Raw genomic sequence first — 27,180 nt, forward strand, 5'->3', positions numbered from 1 at the left:
CTTCCTTCCTTCCTTCCTTCCTTCCTTCCTTCCTTCCTTCCTTCCTTTTCCATATGTGCTAAATACAGGTCTAAAAACAGTTGGTGGGGGTAAAATTTATAACATTTCTTTCTATTCAATGCAACTTATGAGATTTTTTTTTTTAAAACACACAACACAGCAATATATATTGTTTATAGGTTCCTACATTTACTTTAAAAGTCAAAAGGCATGCGTAGGAGTAACACACTAACTTCAGAGCATTTGTTAGCCCTGGAAAGGGGGGAGAGAGCAGCAGAGGAGTGAGGGAGAATGAGGTTTTGTTGTTTTTATCATGTTACATTTATTTTAAAATAGGGAGATGTGAAAAGCAAATAGTATAAACTATTAAAATCCCCTTAATCTCAGATGTAGATGCATGAACAATTGCAGCATTGTTTTCTGTACTCTGGTGGGTGATTAAAATATTTTATAATTAAAATGAAAATAGTATATGAAAAAGAATGCAACCAGGCTGGAAAGTAGATTTGAATCTTTTTTTTTTTCTTCTTCTTCTGAGGAACAGCTACCAAGGGAGGCATTCACTGACCAGCTATGGAGTACTGTTAGTTGTGCTAAGTGTTAGAGATATAACCAGCAGTCAAGACCAGCCTCCCATACCTCAGAAGCTCAGTCCAGAGAGGTAGACAGAGACACATAATGAAAGAAAACTTGGTAAACCACAGGCATCAGACTATTGAGGAAATAATTTTGCCTGAGAAAGAGCAGGGAAGCCCTCATAGAAGAAGTGATATCTGAGCATGAGTTTTATTTTATTTTTTTAAAGATTTTATTTATTTATTTGAGAGAGAGAGCTAGAGAGAGAGAGAGTGCGTGCGCACAAGCAGGGGGGAGGGGTAGAGGGAGAAGCAGACTCCCCACTGAGCAAGGGGCCCGATGTGAGACTCAATCCCAGGACCTTGGGATCATGACCTGAGCCAAAGACAGACACTTAACGGACTGAGCCACCCAGGCGCCCTGAGCATGAGTTTTAAAAAAGAAAAAGAATTTTCTGTCGTCAAGGCTTAGAAGGGCTTTCTTGGACATCAGTGAGGTAAGAGCAAGAAATTACAATTTCACCAGTAGAATAAAATACATATTGAGCTATGGTAATAATCAAAATTAATCTCTCAAAAACTCAAAATTTGGCAGAGATAAAACTAGTGCAAATTGTTATTAAAACCAGAAAAAAAAAAAGACAAATGGCTGTCTAGTAGGAGAGAAGGGTTAGTTTCCTGCTAGATGCCAGAGCAGCATTAGGCTGTCCATATATGACGTAAAGAGAGCTTAAGTATATAGAGTAAAGCCAAAGACTGAAACTAAATAATAGTTATAATAATTATAAACAACAAAGTCATTAATGGAGGCACAAGAATTACAAAAGAAAATAAAACAAGTAGAAAAAAATCAAAAGACAAAGGGAGGAAAAAATAACGTTCGAGGCAAAACCAAATTAATGAAGGGAAGATGAGCAGGTCAAACAAATACATTTGCTACCCAATACAGTGTTGAGTATTGTGGGGATTATGACGCAAATTGTGGTACATCTACTTCCTTTACTGTTACGAAGCAGTTATAACAAGGGCTGTGATATCAATAATACATTATATGTTAAGAAAAAAAGAAAGAAGAAGAAGATAGCAGGAGGGGAAGAATGAAGGGGGGGAAATCAGAGGGGGAGACGAACCATGAGAGATGACGGACTCTGAAAAACAAAATGAGGGTTCTAGAGGGGAGGGGGGTAGGAGGATGGGTTAGCCTGGTGATGGGTCTTAAAGAGGGCACGTTCTGCATGGAGCACTGGGTGTTATACCCAAACAATGAATCATGGAACACTACATCTAAAACTAATGACGTAATGTATGGGGATTAACATAACAATAAAAAAAAAGGGCTGTGATATCACTGCATCATGTGCATGGTGCATGGATTAGCAGGAGACACCGTTATTTATGCCCTGGGATTATACTTTGTGACTAATATAAGCAAGGATGACCCTGTGCAGACCCTGGACAGATACTTTTGGTGGCTCCCTGTCTATATAAACAATTTTATTAAAAATGTATTACTGAATTCATTGGCCCATGTTATGTGCAGTGACTCACCGATGATGATTTAGAATGATGGATAGAGAAAAGGTTGTTAAATATTTGAAATTTTTTCATCAGTGCACGTGTAGATTCTTCATAGTGCCCAGGTGCCTCGTCTCTTCCTGCTTAGGTCCAGAAACTCTTGTTCCCTTCATTCCCTTCAGGTGCCCCCCAGGATACTTTTCTTTTTTTTTTTTTTTTTTTAAAGATTTTATTTATTTATTTGACAGAGACACAGCGACAGAGGGAACACAAGCAGGGGGAGTGGGAGAGGGAGAAGCCAACTCCCAGCTGAGCAGGGAGCCCGATGCGGGCTGCTCCCAGCTCAGCATGAGCCTGATGGGATCATGACCTGAGCTGAAGGCAGACACTTAATGACTGAGCCACCCAGGTGCCCCTCAATTTTTTTTTTTTAATAGACACACGACATTTGTTAACAATAGCATAAAGGAGGGAGCATAAAAGAACCTATATGGTTGTGGTTTTTCTGCATTTTTCTTTAAGTGGTAAAATCTGAACTCTATGTAGACTGTGAAAAGATAGGTATATATATTTTAATCATTTGAGTAACCACTAAAACACTATAGACAGTCAAAAAGTAAGTAGGCAAAACTGAATACTAAAAAATCAAATAATCAAAAGAAGGCAGAAAAACAGAGTAATGAAAAACAGAGCAAACAAACTGAAAAACAATAAAATGACAGACCTAAATCTAACCATATCAATAATGACATTAAATGTAAATGTACTTTAGTTTATTGATGTACTGTATTTTATTTTTAAATATTTTATTTATTTATTTGACAGAGAGAGACACAGTGAGAGAGGGAACAGAAGCAGGGGGAGTGGGAGAGGGAGAAGCAGACACCCCGCTGAGCAGGGAGCCCAATGCGGGGCTCGATCCCAGGACCCTGAGATCATGACCTGAGCCAAAGGCAGACGCTTAACCGACAGAGCCACCCAGGTGCCCCAGGATACTTTTCTATCTCCTATCGTGAGAAAAAGATAGCCATGCCATGACTGCTCACAACACCCGGTGGTGGTGGTGGACCTCCAGTGGCCTGGAGCCCTGATCTCATCCTGTGGTAGCATATGAAAGTATAAAGGTCATTGGTAAAGGTAAATATATAGACAAATACAGAATGCTGTGTTAATGGAATGGCTGTGGGTAAATAACTTTGAATTCTAGTATAAACATTAAAAGACAAAGGTGTTCCAAATGACTATAATTACATTAGTGGATATACAAAATAATTAGATATAATTGTGACACCAGTAACAATGTTGGGGGAAAGGTAAAGGTGTAGATTTTTTTGTGTGCAAATGAAGTTAAATTATCAACTTAAAATAGACTGTTGTAACTATAAGATATTTTATGTAAGCCCCATGGTAATCATTGTCCTTTACAATTTAATTTCTTTTCTTGCGAGGCTTTGACATTTTATGCCATACAGTACCCACACATGTGACTATTGCAAGGCTTTTTTCAGAACCTACAAATGAAGAGCATTTCTTTGATTTCCTTCATGATTAGGCTTACCAAAATGATAAATAATAAAATTACATGGATCCTATATGCTATATAGGGGGAAAGATTCATTCATCCTGTCTATAGTCACTGTTCTAGAAATGATGGCTACATCAAGGAAAGATATATAAAAAAAAAAATTCCTGAGCTTATGGAACTTATATTCTATGGGGAAAGATGGGCCATAAACATAAACTATTTCAGTATGCAGACTGTGCACTGAGAGGGCATGCAGGAACACTGATGTCTGGTTTTGACTTGAGGTTCTGAATGAGGGAAGCTTGAACTAACACAAGAGAAGGGGCAAGGTGGTGTGCAAAATCCCCTCTAACTCAAGGTCTCTGGGTCTTTGGAAGCCATCAAAAAGAACCTAAGCAGTTTGTATAGCTCCATATAAAGGAACACTGGTCTGCTCAGGAAGTCACCAGGCCAAGAAAGGGAATCCCCTACCGGAAGGACTGTTACTGGGTGAGACACATGTTGGTGATCCATCACCAATGGGCCAAAGATAGAAGGAGCTCTCTTTAAATCAGATTAACTGAAATTTCCCAACATCTCTCGAAGTTTGGAATAGTATCATAAGGCATAGAGACATAAATTCTTGCCCTGATTTTAAGTAAGTCGATGGTAAAAGTATAAAAAGATTTCATTTCCCAAGCTTACCATTATATAGCAGGATAAACTGGTGTCAGATTTCTTTGCAAGTTCTGAAGCCTGGGCACAAAGGGAAATTGAAAAGCAAACAAACAGCAAAAACAATAATAGCAACAAAAGCTTCCACTCCCTCCCATCTTTGAAAAACTTACCAGAAAGAAAACAGAAGCATTATCTAAATTTAAGTCTTATTTATTACTATTTGTTCATGATATTATTTGGATATTATTTAAAATGTATGATGCCTTCTGTTCTATAAAGCATAAGTGAAGGAATAGAGCTGATACTAAAAATATATATATATGAAAACTTACGTGATCAACTGAGTATTTTCCCAACCAAAGAGTGTTCAGCAAGTGTTGTTTCTGAAACACAGGGTAATTTCAAAATTGCATTTTGGAAGTCTCTCCAGGGTCTGAAACAAATTTTTTGAGAAATAAATTCATGGCAAACTTTTTAACCTTGGAGGATAAACTTGACTTTGAGAAGCAGTTGAAAGTGATTTTCAGTCATATGGTTAATGATCAAGATGAATATACCATCTTTGAATGTTGCTTCCTTGGGAAGCATAATAATGGCAATATGATGCAACAGGCTTAGCAGCTGCTCTTCACTTCTGTTAAATGCTTCCCTGAAGCCGGCTCTGGGCTATGCTCTGTATGCATTATCTCATTTAATACCTGTGATAAAACTTAGATTAGATATCGTTATCCTCCCTAGAGGCCAGTGTGGCTGGAGTGAGTGAGTGAGGGACAAGCTAGTGGAAGTGAGACGCATAAAGATCAATGAAGGGGTAAAAGAAGGCAGATTTTATAAGGCATCAGAGCTCATAGTAAGGACTTTGGGTTTGGGGCTTTTCCTCTGAGTAGAAACACTGTTTTTTAAGGAGATAATCTTGGCTACTGTTTTGAGAATTGTCTTCAAGGACAGCAATGACAAAAGCAGGGAGATCAGTAAGACCCTATTGCGATAATCATGGTCACAGATGATAGTGGCTTAGAGCAGAGGCAGTAGGGAAGATGGGAAGTGGTCAAATTATAAATATTTTGAAAGTAGAGATGACAGAATTTACTGATGAGCCAGTTTTAAAGTTTGGATAAAATGAATTAAAGGTGACATCAAATATTTGGCATAAGCAGTAAGAATGGAGTTGGCATTAAGGAATGAGGGACAGTCCATAAAAAGCTTTTTTTTTTTTTTTTTTTTTTTAGATTTTATTTATTTGCGAGAGAGAGAATGAGAGACAGAGAGCACGAGAGGGAGGAGGGTCAGAGGGAGAAGCAGACTCCCCGCCGAGCAGGGAGCCCGATGCGGGACTTGATCCCGGGACTCCAGGATCATGACCTGAGCCGAAGGCAGTCGCTTAACCAACTGAGCCACCCAGGCGCCCCTTTTTTTTTTTTTTATAAAAGGCTTTTAAAAAACATTTATTTATTTGAGAGAGAAAGGGGGAGAGAGAGCGAGTGGAGGGAGGGACAGAGGGAGAGAATCTCCAGCAGACTCCCCTCTGAGCCCAGAGTCAGATGCCAGGCTCAATCCTGCGACCCATGAGATCACAACCTGAGCCGAAACCAAGAGTTGGATCCTTAACTGACTGAGCCTCCCAGGCATCCCCATAAAAGGCTTTTTTAAATGGAGGGATAGAACTCATCTAGAGCTTAATTTTAGACATGTTGAGTCTGCCCAGTCTACTAGATGTCCAAATGGAGATGTCAAGCAGGCAGTTGAACATGCAGAATGGTAGCTGAGAGAAGTAGTTTGGGCTAAAAGTATAAAACTGTGAGTAATCAATGTGTAGGTGATATGAATTTTCATTTTAGATGTTAAATATCTCCTCTGAGGCCCAAATGGTAGAGCTGTCTGACTCTGAAGCTATGGTCTTTCCATTAAACAATGCTGCTACTGTAATCTTAATTTTTTTTCTTTGTAAATTTACCTACATTATTCAATCATTCATTCAACAAATATTCAGTGGACCCTGCTGTATGTTGGATACTCTGTAAGTTGCTGAGAATAGAGGATTAAAACAAGGGTTGGATGAGGTCTCATCTCACAAACTGTACAGTCTGAGAGACCAGTCTCAGACAACCTGGGAGCTTTGATTACCTGGCTTGAGGTAGTATTTGTCACCTTTCTTCATTGCAAAGTTGCTCTTTTTTCTTTTCCCTTTTCTTTTCCCTTCTTTTCCCTTTTCTTTTCCCTTCTTTTCCCTTTTCTTTTCCCTTCTATACTGTATTCTTTGGAAGAAAGCCACTATGCTCAGCTCAACAGAATTTGTCTGTTCTCCCCATTTATTTACTTTTATTTTTGTTCAGTCATGTACTTGCATCAATATGAACTCATAAATATTTATTTCATTCTTTGGGTTATAATCTAATACATTATTTTATTGCTCAGGTTATTCCAGTGTTGGCTATCAGGAGCTCTTCCAATTGGTCCCAATATCTCTCTGACATATGCCCATCATAGGGATTTTTAATTTATTTTTTATTTATTTTTAAGATTTTTATTTATTTGACAAGAGAGAGCACAAGCAGAGAGAGAGAGAGGGAGAAGCAGGCTCCCCGCCGAGCAAGAAGCCCGATTCGGGACTCGATTCCAGGACCCCAGGATCACGACCCGGGCCGAAGGCAGCCGCTTAACTGACTGAGCCACCCAGGCATCCCAGGATTTTTTATTTTTGAGCACTTTCTTTTTTTCTGGCACCATAGGATGCTTCAGGCTCACATTGTATATTTTCTGCTCCAGTCCTAGAACCAGCCATTTCTCCAAGGAGTTCTGGATCCTTTTATTGGAGAATGATATTAGAAATCAAGATCTGGACACTAGGTGTCCTCATTGCTAGTGGGGCGTTTTTGCTTTTCGGCCCTTGCAGCTGATTGGGCCGGAAGATATTTGTGTGCATACTAACCAATGTATATACATATTTCTAAATATTTCTGTATGTAGCCATCTGTAGCTATATTAAGCTAAACATAAGTTTATAGTGCTGTCTTCAGTGATCCAGCTTGTTCTCACTTTATATCAGCTCTCCCTCACTTTATATTCATCTTTCTTCCCCAACTGCCTGCCTCGTGCATTTCAGGATCCAGCATCAGCTGGGCAGATAACAGCATTACAGAGACTGTTAAACTGGCTTTCACAATTGTGAAAGGTAAAATCCCTATAGCAAAAACAATTCCATATATATATATGGAATTGTCATATGTCATATAGTCATAACTCCATATATATTTATTTATATATATATACATATTTGCTCATTCATTCATTCATTCATTCATTCATTCATTCATTCTTGCAGCTCTGAAAGCTTTGGTCTTGAGATACCTGCTGGGTATATATATACAAGTAAATGGGGTCTGTGCTCTTCAGGCAAAGACCATAGGTATATCTGCAGTAGAAGAAGCTTTTACTTTTATTCATTGTAGTGAGCAAGAATATACACCATGGAGAAATGTGAGTTATCTCAGTAAGAGGGTATTAGAAAGATCTATTAAAGAATTTGGACTTTGGTTGAGTAATTTAGGGGCGGGTGTAAGGAAGCAAAGGTTTGATCTAAATTGGGGGTTACTGGAAAGCAGAGGCAATTCTGTAATTGGATATTTTAAATCTTATCCATAGGGAGGGCACACAAAAGCAGGGATAAAGCTGACCCTGGCAGGGAAGTAGCAGTCACTCATTTAGTGAGAGGGGGATGTTTGATATTTTGTGTTGCACAGTGTCCTTTTTTGAGGTAGATGTTCTGTGAGATTGTTTATGTCCAACAAGAGAACAATATGATTTAATTGTATCAGTTTGCATCATCTCACTTTGTAATAACATTAAGAACACTGAGGCTTAGTTATGAAAGTCAGATCAGTTCCAGGATATCAGGTTGCTAAAAAAAAAAAAAAAAAAGAGAGAAACAAACCAAAAAACAAGAACAACAAAACTACTATCTTTTGTCTGTCTCTCTATCTACCTATCTATTCCACTAGTTCTGCTTCTTTAATTGAATCTTGACTGATAGAATATGAAAAGTAAATTCCTTGAAGCTCCAGGCATTATCCTCTTCAGCTTTGCTGACCTCCTTGTGTTTTCTGATGAAGGGCAAAACCAATCACAGAATTCCAAGGAGGAAAATCTCAAGGGGGAAACAACTTACAGCAGGGAATTGTATGCAGCTGAGCTCCAAAGTGTATCAACCAGTGGCCAAGACTGGAAAGGGGACCCAGAAATCTCTCCTTGGCAAGCACAGTATGACAGTGCATTAGCATGGTATGTTGTGCCACAGAGCAAATATTGAAACATTTGTTCTCTTGTTTATTGGGAGAGAGGGTCAAGTGAAAGCATTCATTTTTGCAGCTCTGAAAGCTTTGGTCTTGAGATACCTGCTGGGTACCATCTGACAGGTTTTGCCCATGCAAAGGGAATGTGGATGTTTTTAATTAGTATAGGACTATGCAGAAAAATAAAGTTTTCTTGGAGACATAATGTCATTTAGCAGAAAGTGGGCTGGGAAGGGAATTTAGAGAGGTACAGGTTAGCCTTTACTCTCCCCAGCAAACTGTGTGAGCTTGGACAAATTACTTAACCTCTCTGCACTCTTATTTTCCTCATCTCCAAAATGAAGAGTCTTGACTTATTTATCTCTCCTGGCCTTTCTGACTCTAATTTTCTTTGTGCTTTTTATATTGCAGCAACTTATCAACTATAAAAAGAAAGTAAATATCTGTGTAGGTAGATTTCATTGTATCTGTGGAGATAGAAGCAGAATTTTAAGGTTAAAAACAAAAACATCAAAATCAAGGTCCATATGAGTTATTTGTTTAGAAACTCAAAAATTCCCATATTCCTAAAAAACACACACACACAAAAATGAAAACAAAGACAATTTGGGATTTCTAGCTACATCTCTAGCTCATAAAATATTTTCAAGTTGCTTTTTGTCCTTATAGGAAAGAGGAAGAGGAAAAGGGGGTAGGAAGCAAGAGGAGAGTATTGTTTATCCTTGCTTTTTGATTACAACTAATGCATGTGTTTTGCTGAAAAAGTAGAATATACTCATAAATTAAAAATACATTTTCATCAGTCTGTAACACTACCACCTGTTCAGTGTATATTCTTATACATAGACACACACAAATACACACAGAGACATTTATAAACATAACTTTTTTTTTTTTTTTTTTACAAATACATGCGATGTGGGCTCCTGGGTGGCTCAGTTGGTTAAGCGACTGCCTTTGGCTCAGGTCATGATCCCGGAGTCCTGGGATCGAGTCCCACATCGGGCTCCCGGCTCGGCGGGGAGCCTGCTTCTCCCTCTGACCCTATCCCCTCTCATGCTGTTTCTCTCTCTCTCTCTCAAATAAATAAATAAAATCTTAAAAAATATATATATATATATATATATATGCGATGTAAGAAAATATTACTGTCTGGTGTTCCTCCAAAATTTATTATAGCTCTCTCTCTCCACATCAGTAATATAGAATTGCATCATATTTTTAATGTTTGCATAGCATTCAATCACACAGACATGTGTGGGGATCTAATTCGCACCCAATCTTCGTTTGTTGCTATTTGTGGTATCTTGTACAAATTTATTAACCCTTCTGAGTTTCAGTCACTTCATCTGCTAAAATAGGAGTAACTTTTTTTTTATGAAGAACCGCTGTGAAAATTAAATGAGTTCTTGTCAAATGTGTGTAGTTTCCAAACTGTGTTTAGGAGAATGGCAGCGGAAGCTGTTCAGGATATAATAAGTGTTGGTGGATTTAATAAGGTGAAATAAACATGAAAGTCTGCCTATGTGTAAATAAGTGTAACTATAATTGCCTATATTTCACTTTGGGATCGATCAGAACATTTGTTATGCCAATGTGTTTTGGTAATGAGTGCTCCCAAGCTTACTTACCAGAAAATCCTTATGTTTCTTTTTTTCTTTCAAACACTACTGTTGGGATATAATCCACACACCATACAGTTAACCGATTTAAATTCACTGGCTTTTAGTATATTCACAAATGTGCAGCCATCACCACAGTTGATACTGGAACATTTTCATCATCCCGAAAAGAAACCTCAACCCTCAACCATTACCCCCTCCCCAATATTCTGATCTCACCTGGGAGTCACTCATTTACTTTCTGTCTCAATAGATTTGCTTCTTCTTGACATCTCTTATAAATAGAATTGTGCAATATGTGGACCATGGAATCTTTTGGACACTGGGCACAAGTTAAAGATCATCAAAATAGTGATGGACAGAACACAAACACTGACTTAGGATACCTAATATCTTTGATATCGTCAAAATTCAATAAATAATACTTTCCAGTATGTGCTAGAGGCTCAGATTGTTAGGTAATGGCCAGTGGTGGAGATTCCGAATTATTTCTGCCTCTGCAATATATAAAACAAGGGCTATTTGTAGGTGGGGAGACGTGAGAGGAAGAAGGGATCCAAATTAACCTTTGTTAAGAACTTACTAGGCACATGGCAGGAAGATGGGGACTGGTACCTTCGATGCCACATAGGGTCCCCAAACTTTCATGAGGAGGGAAGGACTCTTTTTTATTTTAAGATTTTATTTATTTATTTGAGATAGAGTGAGAGAGCACAAGAGGGCAGGAGGGGCAGAGGTAGAGGGAGAAGCAGGTAGCCCGATGTGGGACTCGATCCCAGGACCCTGGGATCATCACCTGAGCCGAAGGCAGACGCTTAACTGACTGAGCCACCCAGGTGCCCTGGAAGGACTCTTTCAAAAGAGAAGCATTAATGTTCCTTATTACTTGGCCATGCTGGTATATTTAAAGCTTGGATAGGCATAAGGATGTACAATATAGGAAATAGATAAATCTTTATAGTGCACAAATTTGGACTAGCAAAGTCCAGAAATGGACAGTGTACATTCTATTGACTGTGAAGAGCTGTCTTCCCAAGTGACAGCACCACTGTAAGAATTAATGGCAGTTTGTATAATTCTTTTTCTCTCTGCTTGCCTGGTGTTTGGATATATCACTAGACTGAGAAATGCAAAAGGGAGAGACTGGATAATTACTAATAAAGGTAGATGTGTAATCAATCAGAAGAATAAAATATTAATTGTGATTGTGTCATAATTTGTTCACTGTGCTAAATTAAAATTAATTTACTCAACAAATTATTACCAAATACCTACTATACTATGGCAGGCGCTCTTCTAAGCATTCAGAATATATCCATGAACAAAAGAGACACAGACCTCCACCTTCAAGGAGATTACATTCCAAGAAAGTCATCTTTCCGTTTCTTTCCTTTTTCCTCATTCCACAAACTTTTACATACATCATGTGAACATTATCAAGAGGTTCAAGACAAATCAGGGCTTCTTCACCCTGGTTATGCTTGATAATCATCTCTGAGGCTTTAATACTTGCACATGTCAGGTGCTCTCTCTCGTGATTCTGACTGAGTAGGTGGGGCCTGGTGGATTTAAAGTCTTCATGTTTTTAAAGTTCTTTCAGGAATTCCGTAGTAGTGCGACCACTGTAATAAATATTTACCCATGACTCACCAATGAAATCAGAAAGGAACAAGGCTATTATTTTCTGCATCTATTCCTCCCTAATATCATGGGCATGATATTTCAAGCCCAGCTGGGCTCTTCTATGTCCATATATAATCAACAAAAGTTGATTAAGTACATACAATGTGTTACACACTGTAGGTGATTACATGCTGCTTTAAGTACTGTGTGAGAATATGTTCTTAAACTGACTCAGATTTTGATTTAATAGCTATTAGAAGTTCTTAAAAACTTTATATCTGCATTACCAATGTAATTAGTAATGCAGTCTTTTCCAATGAAAGATAAGTATCATTTTTTTATTCTTCATCAGGGTTCCTAAATTTCTGATAAGAATAGGGTGATCATGTCAAAATAATATACCCTGTCTTCCCTGAGTATAGATAGACAATTGTGTCGTATATTGTCTTTGTCCTGTCCAAATCCAGCATTTCTACCCTTCTCTGAGCTTTGGGAAGCTGACTTCTGTGGACTATATCAATGCGTGACCTTGACTTCAGGCATTTGATTGGATTTCGGCAGTTGAGAAGCAAGAACATAAAGGAATAGGGTGTGAGATCGCTCCAGCTACTTTCTGTGGACTCAATTACATTAGCCGTGTCCCTTAAAAGCGGAGGCTCCTATCAAACAGTTCTGAATCTGGGTTCCTATAACTGTTCATTGCCTTTGCTTGTTGGGCTTAGGTTAGTGACACTTCCTTCGGATTTTACAATCTCATGGAACTTCGTTAGTTTTTTGTAAATAGTCATTTTATTAACCTTTTTCAAAATTACCAATTTAAGTATGCCATCTATTTTATGGCAGTGCTGTGACTGATAACGGCAATTTATATGGCTCTAGACTCCACTAACTTTCACGGAGCACGCAAAAGCAGACCAGAGAAAAGACTCTGGAATAGACAGAACTGTCTTTGAACTCTGGGTCTGGCACTCACTAGGTGTGACCTCTGCCCATAATACTTAATTATTTTGGAGGCATCAGTTGCTTTGTGAGAGTGAGATAATGATGTACTCTAATACATGGGTTTGTTGTGGCTATTAAAAGAGATAGCAGGATGGAGGGGTTTAGAGAGGAACAAGGTCATCTCTATGGTGTTTATTGTTTATGATGGGTTATTGGTACATAAGGGTTTTCATTATTACTATTCTCTCTACTTTCGTATATTTTTGAAATTGCTCCTATATTAAAAAGGAGGCAATATCTTCTTCTTTTTACAAGGCATACTATTGAGTATACTCTAAGAGCTGAGATTGACCAAGCATAGAAAAGTAGTCATTACAAAGCTGTGTCTCAGTCTTTGTGTAACCAGAAGATGTCTGTCAAAGGAGAGATGAATTTATGCTGGAACATATATACTGGAGAGCATAATACCCTACTAGGCTTCTGGATACTACTTGGCATCAATAAGATTAGCGACTCCATGGCAGGTTTTGCTCACCATATAGTGTAGCTCCACTTAAATAGCATGAATAGTGCTATTCATGCTGTTGACAGAGACCCTCTGGGAGTTATGTTGTACTTAGGGGACTATCTTTCCTTCACAATATAAAATTGTCATGAACTGTGTTAATGTTACAGGTCCTGCAAATTTTGCCCATGTAAATCATCACCCTTGATCAACTCCAGGACTTTGGAAAGATTGATTCTAAGTCTGGTCAGCTAAGTACATGACCTTAGAAAAGATGAGCTCATTTGTCCATGTGACCAGCCAGTCTTCGCTCGCTAATTTCTTTTGGTCTTTCACTCGGCTATTCTTTTTCCATTAGGAACTTCCCGTATTACAGATCATTCAAGTAAGCTTCAGAGAATTTAAGTGCCACTTCAAAAGCCCTTCAGCTGGTAAGTGGGGAAGCAAAGAATGCTTCTTCTACCTTAGGTTTTAGTGGAGAATATCCTTAGAAATAAAACTAGTCATTTGACTTGTTTGAGAAGTAGAGATCAGGTGCTTCACAGTTAGGCTCTCTTCAATTTTGGAGTCACTACATTTGCCACTGTCAGATGATCTATTTAATAATAAAAATGATAATGATAATAATAATAGAAGAGTTGTGGATGGCAATATTGAAAGACAACATTGATTTATTTAAAGTATGTCCAAGTATAGAATACTTTCATATTTTCACTGTATTATCAAAATGTTGGGAGAATGGGAAATTCAAATGGCCTGGAATGGATAGTTTCAGTGATGGATAATAAGGAAAGTGCAGCTTTCTTCTTCTCAAGTAAAGTATGGGTCTCCGTATTGTCATTTTTACTGCAAATTACAGCATGAAAAATTAAGCAGAGAATTGCTCATGAGCTACAAGTGATGGCTTTTTATTTACATTCAACTTGTTCAACCATGTAGTGATATTTTAGAGTGAAGTCCCTCATATTATCATTAATGTCACTATAATTATGTCATTATTGATAATATTACCATAACATAATTTTATTAGGTGTTTTTCCTTCAGATTCAGTGATGGCCTAGTGTAACAGAGAATAATAGCTCAGTGTAATGACTTTGGAACATAATTTTTGTTAATATGCTTCATTAAAACGTCAAGAATGTGCTGAATACAATGACCTCATTTATTTCCTGAGATTTAAAAACCCACACCTGTATGTTAATTTAGGTTTGTGTGCTTTTGAAATGAATTGATATTACTTTTAAAATGGAAAGTCTAAATTCTACCAAACTCAGGGACAGATAATACAAGTCACTGTATCTGCCCCAACCCCTACCACTCTCCATTGACAGCATAATACTGAGAAAAGGGTAATGTGCTACCATAACAGAAAGAGTGCTGAGTGATGACAGAGACTAAAACATATATAGTGTTATGGTATTGCTTGGTTGTATGACTGCAGGCAGTTCCCTTTGCCTTACCCAAGGCAACCGGCCATCAGTAGTCCCAGTCTGGTGGACTGAAGGGTGAATTCAGAAGGCATATGCACATGACTCATTTTTTAAATTTGATTCTGAGTGCCTGCATGTGATGTGGATTCTCTTCACTTAATTACATTTCCTACCACTGCTTATTTTCTCTGACCCTTGAAAGCATTTAAGATGTGTGAGCTCTGGATTGCTTCTGGCCCTGAGTCTTTTGCAGCCAGTCGAATGCAAGAATTTTAGTTTCCACTGGAGCAACATACATTTCCCACCATTTCTATGTCTCAACGTTAAAGGTCTGAGCCCTCTTTGTTTTCCTCTGTTGGCTTTATTGTGGATTTTTTTCTCAAGGAAGGCCTGCATTCTCTGTCATGATACTTATCTAGTTTAGTCTCGCGATGCTACCTGACCACCTTTGCTTTTATGTGATAAATATTGGCATAACATATGTTTTTAGATCATTAATACATTTTGGGGCTGGTGGTCTTCAGATGGGCTCATGTCCATCACATCTTCCACTGCTGTCTCTGTTACATAGGTATTACGTCATCACAGGCACATTTTTAGACACTCCTACAACAGGCAGATATTTTCACAAAAATATCGGATTTTGTTGATTTTAGTCTTATGCTTCAGCTGACCCATAATTATCTCCAGGAACTATTCTTCACAACAGCTCATGTTCATGCATGTGCTTCCTCTCCACGGAGCCCCCCAGTACACACATACTAATTATATAGGGGCTTCATTTACACAATGATTATTATTACTAATCCCATATTGTATAATGACCACACCCTAGGTAAGTAGTAGGTACGCTGTACCTTTGTCTCTGATACCCTTCCTGCCCTTCTCCATAATTCCAAAGCCCTCTTTTCTCATGCTCACATAAATAACATTTCCATCACAGCCTTTCATAGTCCTGTCTTGAAAATTGTGTGTATTTGAAAATCCCTTGCATATAGAATGATACTTGTAACACAGAGACAGTTTAAAAGGTAATTATAAAGTGTGAAGGCTAACTGGAACCCACTCATGTGTCTACCACCTATGTTAAGAGATATTATTCATTGCATGTAAACTCTCTTTGCACATCATCCTGCCTCTGGAATAGAGACCATCAATAGCCTGACCCCTTCTTGAGAAACAGTCTCCTGCTGTTATTTATAGTTTGACCATGTATGGATACATCCTTAAAAATAACTTAATTTTGCCTCTTTTAAAATTGTATGTAGCTGGAATCATTCTGTATATATTATTTTGTGGTCTGCTTCTGGTTTTGAATACTTTTTGTGAGATGCACTGATGTTAAAGCATATAGTTATAGTGCATTCATTTTAATTACTATATAGTATCCTATAGCATGGACACATCACGTTGTTTTTTATTTTGTTTTGTTCTGCATTTATCAGGTCTATTCATGATGGACATTTAGGTTGTCCAATTTTGGTTTATTACAAACAGTGCTTCTATGAACATACTTGTATGTTTCTCCTTGTATAGTTTTGCAAGAGTACTTCTCAGAGATATCCTGAGAGAGGTACTATTGCATCCTAGGGTATGTATGCCTTACATTTTCCCAGATTATGAAAAATTAAATCTATAAAACTCTTTTTGCTCTATATCTTTGACACTTAGTAGATGCAGACATTAACATTGTTGCTAAACTAGCCAGGGTGTGAGGATATTTAATTGTGGTTTCAGTTTGCATTTTTCTGAATATTAATGAGGCTACACATATAAGAACCATTCCCAATCATCCAGCTGGGACATCTCCTCTTCCTTGGAACTTTGGCAACACATATTCTACATGATGCTGTTACAGGGTTTTCTTCTTCTATCTTATATTGTACTTATTTGTATTCAAAATGTATGATTCCTGAGAACAGAATGTAGTTTTGACTCCTGTTGGTATCCTGTGCAGCCTTTTTTTTTTTCTTATGTTAATTCCCATACATTACATCATTAGTTTTAGATGTAGTGTTCCATAATTCATTGTTTGAGCATAACACCCAGTGCTCCATGCAGAATGTGCCCTCCTCAATACCCATTACCAGGCTAACCCATCCTCCCACCCCCTCCACTCTAGAACCCTCAATTTGTTTTTCAGAGTCCATCGTCTCTCATGGTTCGTCTACCCCTCCGATTTCCCCTGCTTCATTCTTCCCCTCCTGCTACCTTCTTCTTCTTCTTCTTCTTTTTTTGTTTTTTCTTAACATATATTGCATTATTTGTTTCAGAGGTACAGATCTGAGATCCAGCGTCTTGCTGGATAATTCACAGCGCTTACCAGAACACATACCCTCCCCAGTGTCTATCACCCAGTCACCCCATTCCTCCCACCCCACCCCCCACTCCAGCAATCCTCAGTTTGTTTCCTGAGATTAAGAATTCCTCATATCACTGAGGTCATATGATACATGTCTTTCTCTGTTTGACTTATTCCGCTCAACATAATACCCTCCAGTTCCATCCACGTCGTTGCAAATGGCAAGATCTCATTCCTTTTGATGGCTGCATAATATTCCATTGTATATATATACACCACATCTTCTTTACCCATTCATCTGTCGATGGACATCTTGGCTCTTTCCACAGTTTGGCTATTGTGGACATTGCTGCTATAAACATCGGGGTGCACGTACCCTTTCGGATCCCTACTTTTGTATCTTTGGGGTAAATACCCAGTAGTGCAATTGCTGGATCATATGGTAGCTCTATTTTCAACTTTTTGAGGAACCTCCATACTGTTTTCCAGAGTGGCTCCACCAGCATGCATTCCTACCAACACTGTAGGAGGGTTCCCTTTTCTCCGCATCCCCGCCAACATTTATCATTTCCTGACTTGTTAATTTTAGCCATTCTGACTGGTGTGAGGTGGTATCTCATTGAGGTTTTGATTTGGATTTCCCTGATGCCGAGCGATATTGAGCACTTTTTCATGTGTCTGTTGGCCATTTGGATGTCTTCTTTGGAAAAATGTCTGTTCATGTCTTCTGCCCATTTCTTGATTGGATTCTTTGTTCTTTGGGTGTTGAGTTTGATGAGTTCTTTATAGACTTTGGATACTCCCCCTTTATCTGATACGTCATTTGAAAATATCTTCTCCCATTCTGTCGGTTGTCTTTTGGTTTTGTTGACGGTTTCTTTTGCTGTGCAAAAGCTTTTGATCTTGATGAAGTCCCAATAGTTCATTTTTGCCCTTGCTTCCCTTGCCTTTGGCGATGTTTCTAGGAAGAAGTTGCTGCGGCTGAGGTCAAAGAGGTTGCTGCCTGTGTTCTCCTTTAGGATTTGGATGGACTCCTGTCTCACATTGAGGTCTTTCAACCATTTGGAGTCTATTTTTGTGTGTGGTGTAAGGAAATGGTCCAGTTTCATTCTTCTGGATGTGGCTATCCAATTTTCCCAACACCATATGTTGAAGAGACTGTCCTTGTTCCATTGGACATTCTTTCCTGCTTTGTCGAAGATTAGTTGACCATAGAGTTGAGGGTCCATTTCTGGGCTCTCTATTCTGTTCCATTGATCTATGTGTCTGTTTTTGTGCCAGTACCATACTGTCTTGATGATGACAGCTTTGTAATAGAGCTGGAAGTCTGGAATTGTGATGCCGCCGGCTTTGCTTTTCTTTTTCAACATTCCTCTGGCTATGCGGGGTCTTTTCTGCTTCCATACAAATTTTAGGATGATTTGATCCATTTCTTTGAAAAAAGTGGATGGTATTTTGATGGGGATTGCATTGAATGTGTAGATTGCTCTAGGTAGCATTCACATCTTCACAATATGTGTTCTTCCAATCCATGAGCATGGAACGTTTTTCCATTTCTTTGTGTCTTCCTCAATTTCTTTCATGAGTATTTTGTAGTTTTTTGAGTACAGTCCTTTGTCTCTGGTTAGATTTATTCCTAGGTATCTTATGGTTTTGGGTGCAATTGTAAATGGGATCGACTCCTTAATTTCTCTTTCTTCTGTCTTGTTTTTGGTGTATAGGAATGTCACTGACTTCTGTGCATTGATTTTATATCCTGGCACTTTACTGAATTCCTGTATGAGTTCTAGCAGTTTTGGGGTGGAGTCTTTTGGGTTTTCCACATAAAGTATCATATTATCTGCAAAGAGTGAGAATTTGACTTCTTTGCCAATTTGGATGCCTTTGATTTCTTTTTGTTGTCTGACTGCTGTGGCTAGGACTTCCAATACTATGTTGAATAGCAGTGGTGATAGTGGACATCCCTGCTGCATTCCTGACCTTAGGGGGAAAGCTCTCAGTTTTTCCCCATTGAGAATAATATTTGCTGTAGGTTTTTCATAGATGGCTTTTATGATATTGAGGTATGTACCCTCTATCCCTATACTCTGAAGAGTTTTCATGAAGAAAGGATGCTGTACTTTGTCAAAAGCTTTTTCTGCATCTATTGAGAGGATCATATGATTCTTGTTCTTTCTTTTGTTAATGTATTGTATCACATTGATTGATTTGCAGATGTTGAACCAACCTTGCAGCCCAGGGATAAATCCCACTTGCTCGTGGTGAATAATCCTTTGAATGTACTGTTGGATCCTATTGGCTAGTATTTTGGTGAGAATTTTTGCATCCATGTTCATCAGGGATATTGGTCTGTAATTCTCTTTTTTGATGGGGTCTTTGTCTGGTTTTGGGATCAGGTAATGCTGGCCTCATAAAATGAGTTTGAAAGTTTTCCTTCCATTTCTATTTTTTGGAACAGTTTCAGAAGAATAGGTATTAATTCTTCTTGAAATGTTTGGTAGAATTCCCCCGGGAAGCCATCTGGCCCTGGGCTTTTGTTTTTTGGGAGATTTTTGATAACTGCTACAATTTCCTTAGTGGTTATAGATCTGTTCAGGTTTTCTATTTCTTCCTGGTTCCGTTTTGGTAGTTGATACATCTCTAGGAATGCATCCATTTCTTTCAGGTTATCGAATTTGCTGGCATAGAGTTGCTCATAATATGTTCTTATAATTGTTTGTATTTCTTTGGTGTTGGTTGTGATCTCTCCTCTTTCATTCATGATTTTGTTGATTTGGGTCCTTTCTCTTTTCTTTTTGATAAGTCTGGCCAGGGGTTTATCAATCTTGTTAATTCTTTCAAAGAACCAGCTCCTAGTTTCGTTGATCTGTTCTACTGTTCTTTTAGTTTCTATTTCATTGATTTCTGCTCTGATTTTTATTATTTGTCTTCTCCTGCTGGGTTTAGGCTTTATTTGCTGTTCCTTCTCCAGCTCCTTTAGGTGTAGGGTTAGGTTGTGTACTTGAGACCTTTCTTGTTTCTTGAGAAAGGCTTGTATTGCTATATACTTTCCTCTTAGGACTGCCTTTGCTGCATCCCAAAGATTTTGAACAGTTGTGTTTTCATTTTCATTGGTTTCCATGAATTTTTTTAATTCTTCTTTAATTTCCTGGTTGACCCATTCATTCTTCAGTAGGATGCTCTTTAGCCTCCATGTATTTGAGTTCTTTCTGACTTTCCTCTTGTGATTGAGTTCTAGTTTCAAAGCATTGTGGTCTGAAAATAGGCAGGGGATGATCCCAGTCTTTTGGTACTGCTTGAGACCTGATTTATGACCTAGGATGTGATCTATTCTGGAGAATGTTCCATGGGCATTAGAGAAGAATGTGTATTCTGTTGCTTTGGGATGCAATGTTCTGAATATGTCTGTGAAGTCCATTTGGTCCATCGTGTCATTTAAAGTCTTTATTTCCTTGTTGATCTTTTGCTTAGGCTATATGTCCATTTCAGTGAGGGGGGTGTTAAAGTCCCCCACTATTATTGTATTGTTGTCGATGTGTTTCTTTGCTTTTGTTATTAATTGCCTTTTATAATTGGCTGCTCCCATGTTAGGGGCATAGATATTTACAATTGTTAGATCTTCTTGTTGGATAGACCCTTTAAGTAGGATATAGTGTCCTTCCTCATCTCTTATTACAGTCTTTGGTTTAAAATCTAATTTGTCTGATATAAGGATTGCCACCCCAGCTTTCTTTTGGCGTCCATTACCATGGAAAATGGTTTTCCACCCCCTCACTTTCAATCCGGGGGTGTCTTTGGTTCTAAAATGAGTCTCTTGTAGACAGCATATCGATGGGTCTTGTTTTTTAATCCAGTCTGATAGCCTGTGTCTTTTGATTGGGGCATTGAGCCCATTTACATTCAGGGTAACTGTTGAAAGATAGGAATTTAGTGCCATTGTATTGCCTGTAAGGTGACTGTTACCGTATATTGTCTGTGTTCCTTTCTGGTCTATGTTGCTTTTAGGCTCTCTCTTTGCTTAGAGGACCCCTTTCAAGATTTCCTGTAGGGCTGGTTTTGTGTTTGCCAATTTCTTTACTTTTTGTTTGTCCTGGAAGCTTTTTATCTCTCCTTCAGTTTTCAATGACAGCCTAGCTGGATATAGTATTCTTGGATGCATATTTTTCTCATTTAGTGCTCTGAATATATCCTGCCAGTCCTTTCTGGCCTGCCAGGTCTCTGTCGATAGGTCTGTTGCCAATCTAATGTTTCTACCCTTGTAGGTTACATATCTCTTCTCCCAAGCTGCTTTCAGGATTTTCTCTTTGTCTATGAGACTCGTAAGTTTTACTATTAGATGTCGGGGTGTTGACCTATTTTTATTGATTTTGAGAGGGGTTCTCTGTGCTTCCTGTATTTTCATGCCTGTTTCCTTCCCCAAATTAGGGAAGTTCTCTGCTATAATTTGCTCCATTATACCTTCTGCTCCTCTCTTTCTTTCTTCTTTTTCTGGGATCCCAATTATTCTACTGTTTCGTCTTATGGTATCGTTTATCTTTTGAATTCTGCCCTCGTGATCCAGTAGTTGTTTTTCTCTTTTTCTCAGCTTCTTTATTTTCCACCATTTGGTCTTCTATATTACTGATTCTCTCTTTTGCCTCATTTATCCCAGCAGTTAGCGCCCCCATTTTTGATTGGACCTCATTAATAGCCTTTTTGATTTCTACTTGGTTAGATTTTAGTTCTTTTACTTCTCCAGAAAGGGTTTCTCTAATAACTTCCATATTTTTTTCAAGCCCAGCTAGTATCTTTAAAGTGATGATTCTGAACTCTAGATCTGACATCGTACTAATGTTCATATTGAGTAGGTCCCTGGCAGTTGGTAGTACCTCTTGTTCTTTTTGTTGAGGTGATTTTTTCCTTCTTGTCATTTTGTGCGGAGGAAAATAGATTAATGAGAGAACAAAATGCTAGCAGAGTAACAACATCCCCAGAAAATATACTCTAAACAAATCAGAAAAGACCTGAAGCAGTGAGAAAAGAAAGGGAAAGAGAGAAAAAAGAAAAAGAAAAAAAAAGAAAAAGAAAAAGATAAAGATAAAAACAAACAAAAACAAACAAAACAAAACAACAACAACAAAAAAACCAGAATGTGATCAAATATGATCCGGCTGGTATATAGATCAGTACCACATACTAGATTTGGGGTGTATTTTGGTCTTTTGGAAGAAAGTGTCTCCCAAAATTTTAAAGAAAGAAAAACATATATGTACAAAAATAAGGGTTGATACGATGAAGGGATGCAATATGACTATAAAGATGGAAATTATAAAAAATTTTATAAAAGGAATTGATAAGAAGTTGTTTGAAAAAAGAAAGAAGAGGATTTAATAAAAGAAAAAAGAAAAAGAAAAAAAAGGGAGAGGATGTGATCAGGCAGGGGAATAGAAAACACCATATACTAGAGATTTAGGGTATATTTTAATCTGTTAGAAGAAACTATCTCAAAATTTTAAAGAGAGAACAACTTATATATATGTCAAAAATATGGGTAACTACTATGAAGGGATAGAATATGACTCTAAAAATGAAAAATAAAAATGTTTTTTTTTTAAAAAGGGATTGATAAGATGTTGGTTGAAAAAGGGAAAAAGAAAAATTCAAAAAGAAATAAAAAGAGAAAAAGACAGTTAAAAAAAAATTAACTTTGAAAGACTAAAGAATCATGGTAAAAAAGCCGTGAATTCTATGTGCAGTAGTCCCCTAGCGCCTGAGTTCTGCCGTTCTCATTGATCGGTAAACTTGGTCTTGGCTGGCTGTTCTCGCTGATCTTCTCGGGAGGGGCCTGTTGCCGTGGTTTCCAAATGTCTCTGCCGGAGGCGGAATTGCCCCGCCCTTGCCCCCTCCCGGCTAAGTAATCTGCTCGGGTTTGCTCTCCCGGGGCTTTTGTTCCCTGCAAGCTTTCCCTACAGCTTTGGAGGCGGAAAGTGAAAATGAGGGCCTCCCAATCTCCACCCCGGAGGAGCTGGGAACTCGGGGCCCCACTCCTCAGTGAGCCCCCAGAGAAAAGCCTCCAGTCACTCCCGTCTCCCCGGTCTCTGGCCGCACTCCGTGCTCGCCCGGCCTGTGACCGCGCGTTTCTATCTCCAGCACCCGACCCCGGGTGGAGTCTCCAAACCCAGCAGATCCCTGCGGTGCACTCCTGCGCCGCTCCCCCCGGGGGAAGAAGGTGAGTCTCCCCGGATCTGCCGCTTGTTGGGTCCCTACTGGAGGAGCAGTGGCCCGACTGTGCCGTGGATCACGGTTTAGGGCCACCTCGAGCTGCGAGCCCGCGCCTGGGCTCCGCCTCTGCAGCTGGCTTCCCTGCTCCAATACCTGGGAGCTCTGCCACACTCAGGCACCCCCGGTCTTTCTGTGACCCCGAGGGTCCTGAGACCACACTGTCCCGGAGGGTTCCACCCCCCGCTTAGCAACCAGAGTGATGTCCCTCAGTGGAGCAGACTTCTAAAAGTTCCGATTTTGTGCTCCGTGGTTCTATCACTTGCCAGAAGCGGCCGACGGAGGCCCCTCCCCCGCCGTCTATCCTCCCGAATATCGCCTCGGATTCACTTCTCCACCCATCTTACCTTCCAGAAAGTGGTCGCTTTTCTGTTTAGAGAGTTGTTGCTATTCCTTTCTTCGATCTCCTGTTGAGTTTGTAGGTGTTCAGAATGGTTTGATCCCTATCCAGCTGAATTCCTGAGAGGAGACGAAATCCAGGTCTCCTACTCCTCCACCATCTTGCTCCGCCCCCCTGAATAAGGCTCCTATGCAGTTTTTTTTTTTTTTTTTAAGATTTAATTTATTTGAGAGAGAGAATGAGAGAGAGAGCACATGGGGGGGGGCGGGGGAAAAGCAGACTCCCTGCTGAGCAGGGAGCCCGATGCGGGACTTGATCCTGGGACTCCAGGATCATGACCTGAGCCGAAGGCAGTCGCCCAACCAACTGAGCCACCCAGGCACCCACTCCTGTGCAGTTTTTAACGCAGGATCTACCAATGGTAAGCTGTCTGTTATTACCTCCTGATGGAGTGTCTGAAGCTATGGATTGCAGAGCAGGCAAAGAGTGGGGTTTACACAACAGGTTTAAAAGTCAGAGAGATTGGGGATGAATACTGATTCTTTCACTTACTAGCTGTCTGATCTGGGGAAATATATTCACTCTGAATAAATACAGTTTTCTTCTCTGTAAATTGGAGGTAACGTTAATGACAGCTTCATAAGATTCCTGCAAAAATTAAATGAGATAGTTTATGTAAGTCACATATAAGTCATAACATTGCCTTCTCAATCTCGGGTAGCTGTTGTTGCTTTTGTTCTTCTGATGATGATTATGATATTATTATTCAGATCTTGTTCTGAAGACATTGCCCAGAAGAGGGAGGAGTTTGTGTGTGTTGCTACTCTTTCACTGTCAGAGATCAGTTAAAATATCTTCCTCCTCTCATGAGACAGCCTTCAGTGGAAATGGGAACAAATAGTAGAATGTGTGTAGAAATGGACTGGAGGAAAATTTTGGATCATTCCTATTTTCACTATTCAAAAGTATATGGGAAAGGGGCTGGCAGGGATGAATAAGAAGAGGAAAATGTGCTGGAGGAGGAAGAAGTTGGCTAGATTTTCATCATCCTCTTCTTAGTAGCAGACTTGAGAGTATACTGAGGATGCCACCATTTCAACTTATAAATGCCCAGGGTGAAAAACCCCCAAATGGGATTAAGGAGTGCACTTGTCGTGACGAACGCTGGGTGATATGTGGAATTGTTGAATCACTATATTGTACACCTGAAAACTAATATAATACTGTATGTTAACTACACTGGAATTAAAATGAAAAAAAAAAATTTGGTTAGGGGGGAGGCACCTGGGTGGCTCAGTCATTAAGCGTCTGCCTTCGGCTCAGGTCATGATCCCAGGACCCTGGGATCGAGCCCCGTGTCAGGCTCCCTGCTCAGCAGGAAGCCTGCTTCTCCCTCTCCCACTCCCGCTGCTTGTGTTCCTTCTCTCGCTGTGTCTCTGTCAGATAAATAAATAAAATCTTTAAAAAAAATTTTTTTTAAACTTCTAGACCACCTCATAAAAGGTGCGAGGGTACCTAAAAACACTTTGAAGTCAGAGAATATGTTGAAGAAAATTAATCAAAACACTCAAATGAATATGCAAAAAATAATTAGGTAGAGCAACGGCAGCGTCAGGAATAGATCTGCATAATTCTAACAGCATTTTAGGGAGAAATGTAAACTAAAGCCTCTAGTGCCTTGTTAAGCCAGTGTCAGTAAAATGTAAGCCTCAGTAAATGAGCTATGTGTTTGCCAGTGATGAAATCATTTCCAACACTCAGAAAGAGGTTAACATTTAGGAATCTGGATTTCAGTGTAAACGTATATTCTTTAAAATATTCCATGGCAGTATTTGCAAAATGTTTTCAGAGTAGTTGCATTTATATCCCTGGTCTCATATAATTTACATGTACTTTTCCATAAAAACAAAAACAAAAACAAACAAAAAAACAATATCTTTTTATTTATTTATTTATTTTTTATTCTTATGTTAATCCCCATACATTACATCATTAGTTTTAGATGAAGTGTTCCATGATTCATTGTTTGTGCACAACACCCAGTGCTCCATGCAGAATGTGCCCTCCTCAATACCCACCACCAGGCTAACCCATCCTTCCCCCCCCCCCACCCTCTAGAACCCTGTTTGTTTTTCAGAGTCCATCGTCTCTCATGGGTCGTCTACCCCTCCGATTTCCCCCGTTTCATTCTTCCCCTCCCGCTACCTTCTTCTTCTTCTTTTTTTTTCTTAACATATATTGCATTATTTGTTTCAGAGGTACAGATCTGAGATTCAACAGTCTTGCACAATTCACAGCGCTTACCAGAGCACATACCCTCCCCAGTGTCTATCACCCAGTCACTCCATCCCTCCCACCCCACCCCCCACTCCAACAACCCTCAGTTTGATTCCTGCGATTAAGAATTCCTCATATCAGTGAGATCATATGATACATGTCTTTCTCTTTTTGACTTATTTCACTCAACATAATACCCTCCAGTTCCATCCACGTCGTTGCAAATGGCAAGATCTCATTCCTTTTGATGGCTGCATAATATTCCATTGTATATATATACCACATCTTCTTTATCCATTCATCTGTCGATGGACATCTTGGCTCTTTCCACAGTTTGGCTATTGTGGACATTGCTGCTATAAACATCGGGGTGCACGTACCCCTTTGGATCCCTATTTTTGTATCTTTGGGGTAAATACCCAGTAGTGCAATTGCTGGATCATATGGTAGCTCTATTTTCAACTAAAAAAACAATATCTTGATGTGCAAATGTAAATAGCAAATTAGAAGCAGTGGTTTACCCAAACAAACCACTTCAAGACATATCTGTAAAAATAAGAAGAATTTGTAGAGGTAGATCACTTTTCAGCTTAAAATGCTTCAAGGGTTCTCTCATGACTTGCAGAATAAAGTCCAAATGCTTTATCATTAGCATGAACTCCTTCTAAGGTGCCCTCTCATTCTTCAACTAAGTTTCCAGTCATTCTGCGTAGACTTTACACGTAAGCTGACTGTAGTTTTGTCTGCTTTCTAGTTGATGCTGTTCCCTCAATTGGGAAAATCTATTCCAAATTTTTTTTATTTGGCTAAATCTTACTTAGTTTTCATGAGTAGACATATGTGTTTCCCTGAAACCTACCTAAAGCATCCAAAGTTAGCTAAGGATGCTCTGCACTCTTAACACACCCTGTAGGCCTTTATCTTTCTACTTACTGCATGGCGCTTATGGTAACTGTTTATATGTCTGCCTCTTCCTCAAGTTTCTGTGCTCATCAGGATCAATCACTCTGTTCATCTGTGTAAGCTGTGAGCCTGATGCATAATAATCACATTGTAAATTAAATACTTGTGGCACTGAGTCTTCACAAATCATTCCTAATTCTTACTTGTGGAGTGATTTTTCTCACCATTATCAGAACAGAATGGCTAGATTCAAAATTGGGCATTTTCACAGTAGCACCTTTGCGGTGAGGCATTATAGGTATGTGAATGGGGTTAAGGAAACGGGTGAGTTCAGCAGGACCCTGAAGAGCGCCCATTGCTAAGAAGGAACTCCTCACTCAGTTGTATTGTTCAAGGAAGTGCTGACTATCAGGGAC

This window comes from Mirounga leonina, unplaced genomic scaffold, assembly GCF_011800145.1.
Source record: "Mirounga leonina isolate KUSES-001 unplaced genomic scaffold, KU_Mleo_1.0 Mir_200, whole genome shotgun sequence".
Classification (NCBI taxonomy): domain Eukaryota; kingdom Metazoa; phylum Chordata; class Mammalia; order Carnivora; family Phocidae; genus Mirounga; species Mirounga leonina.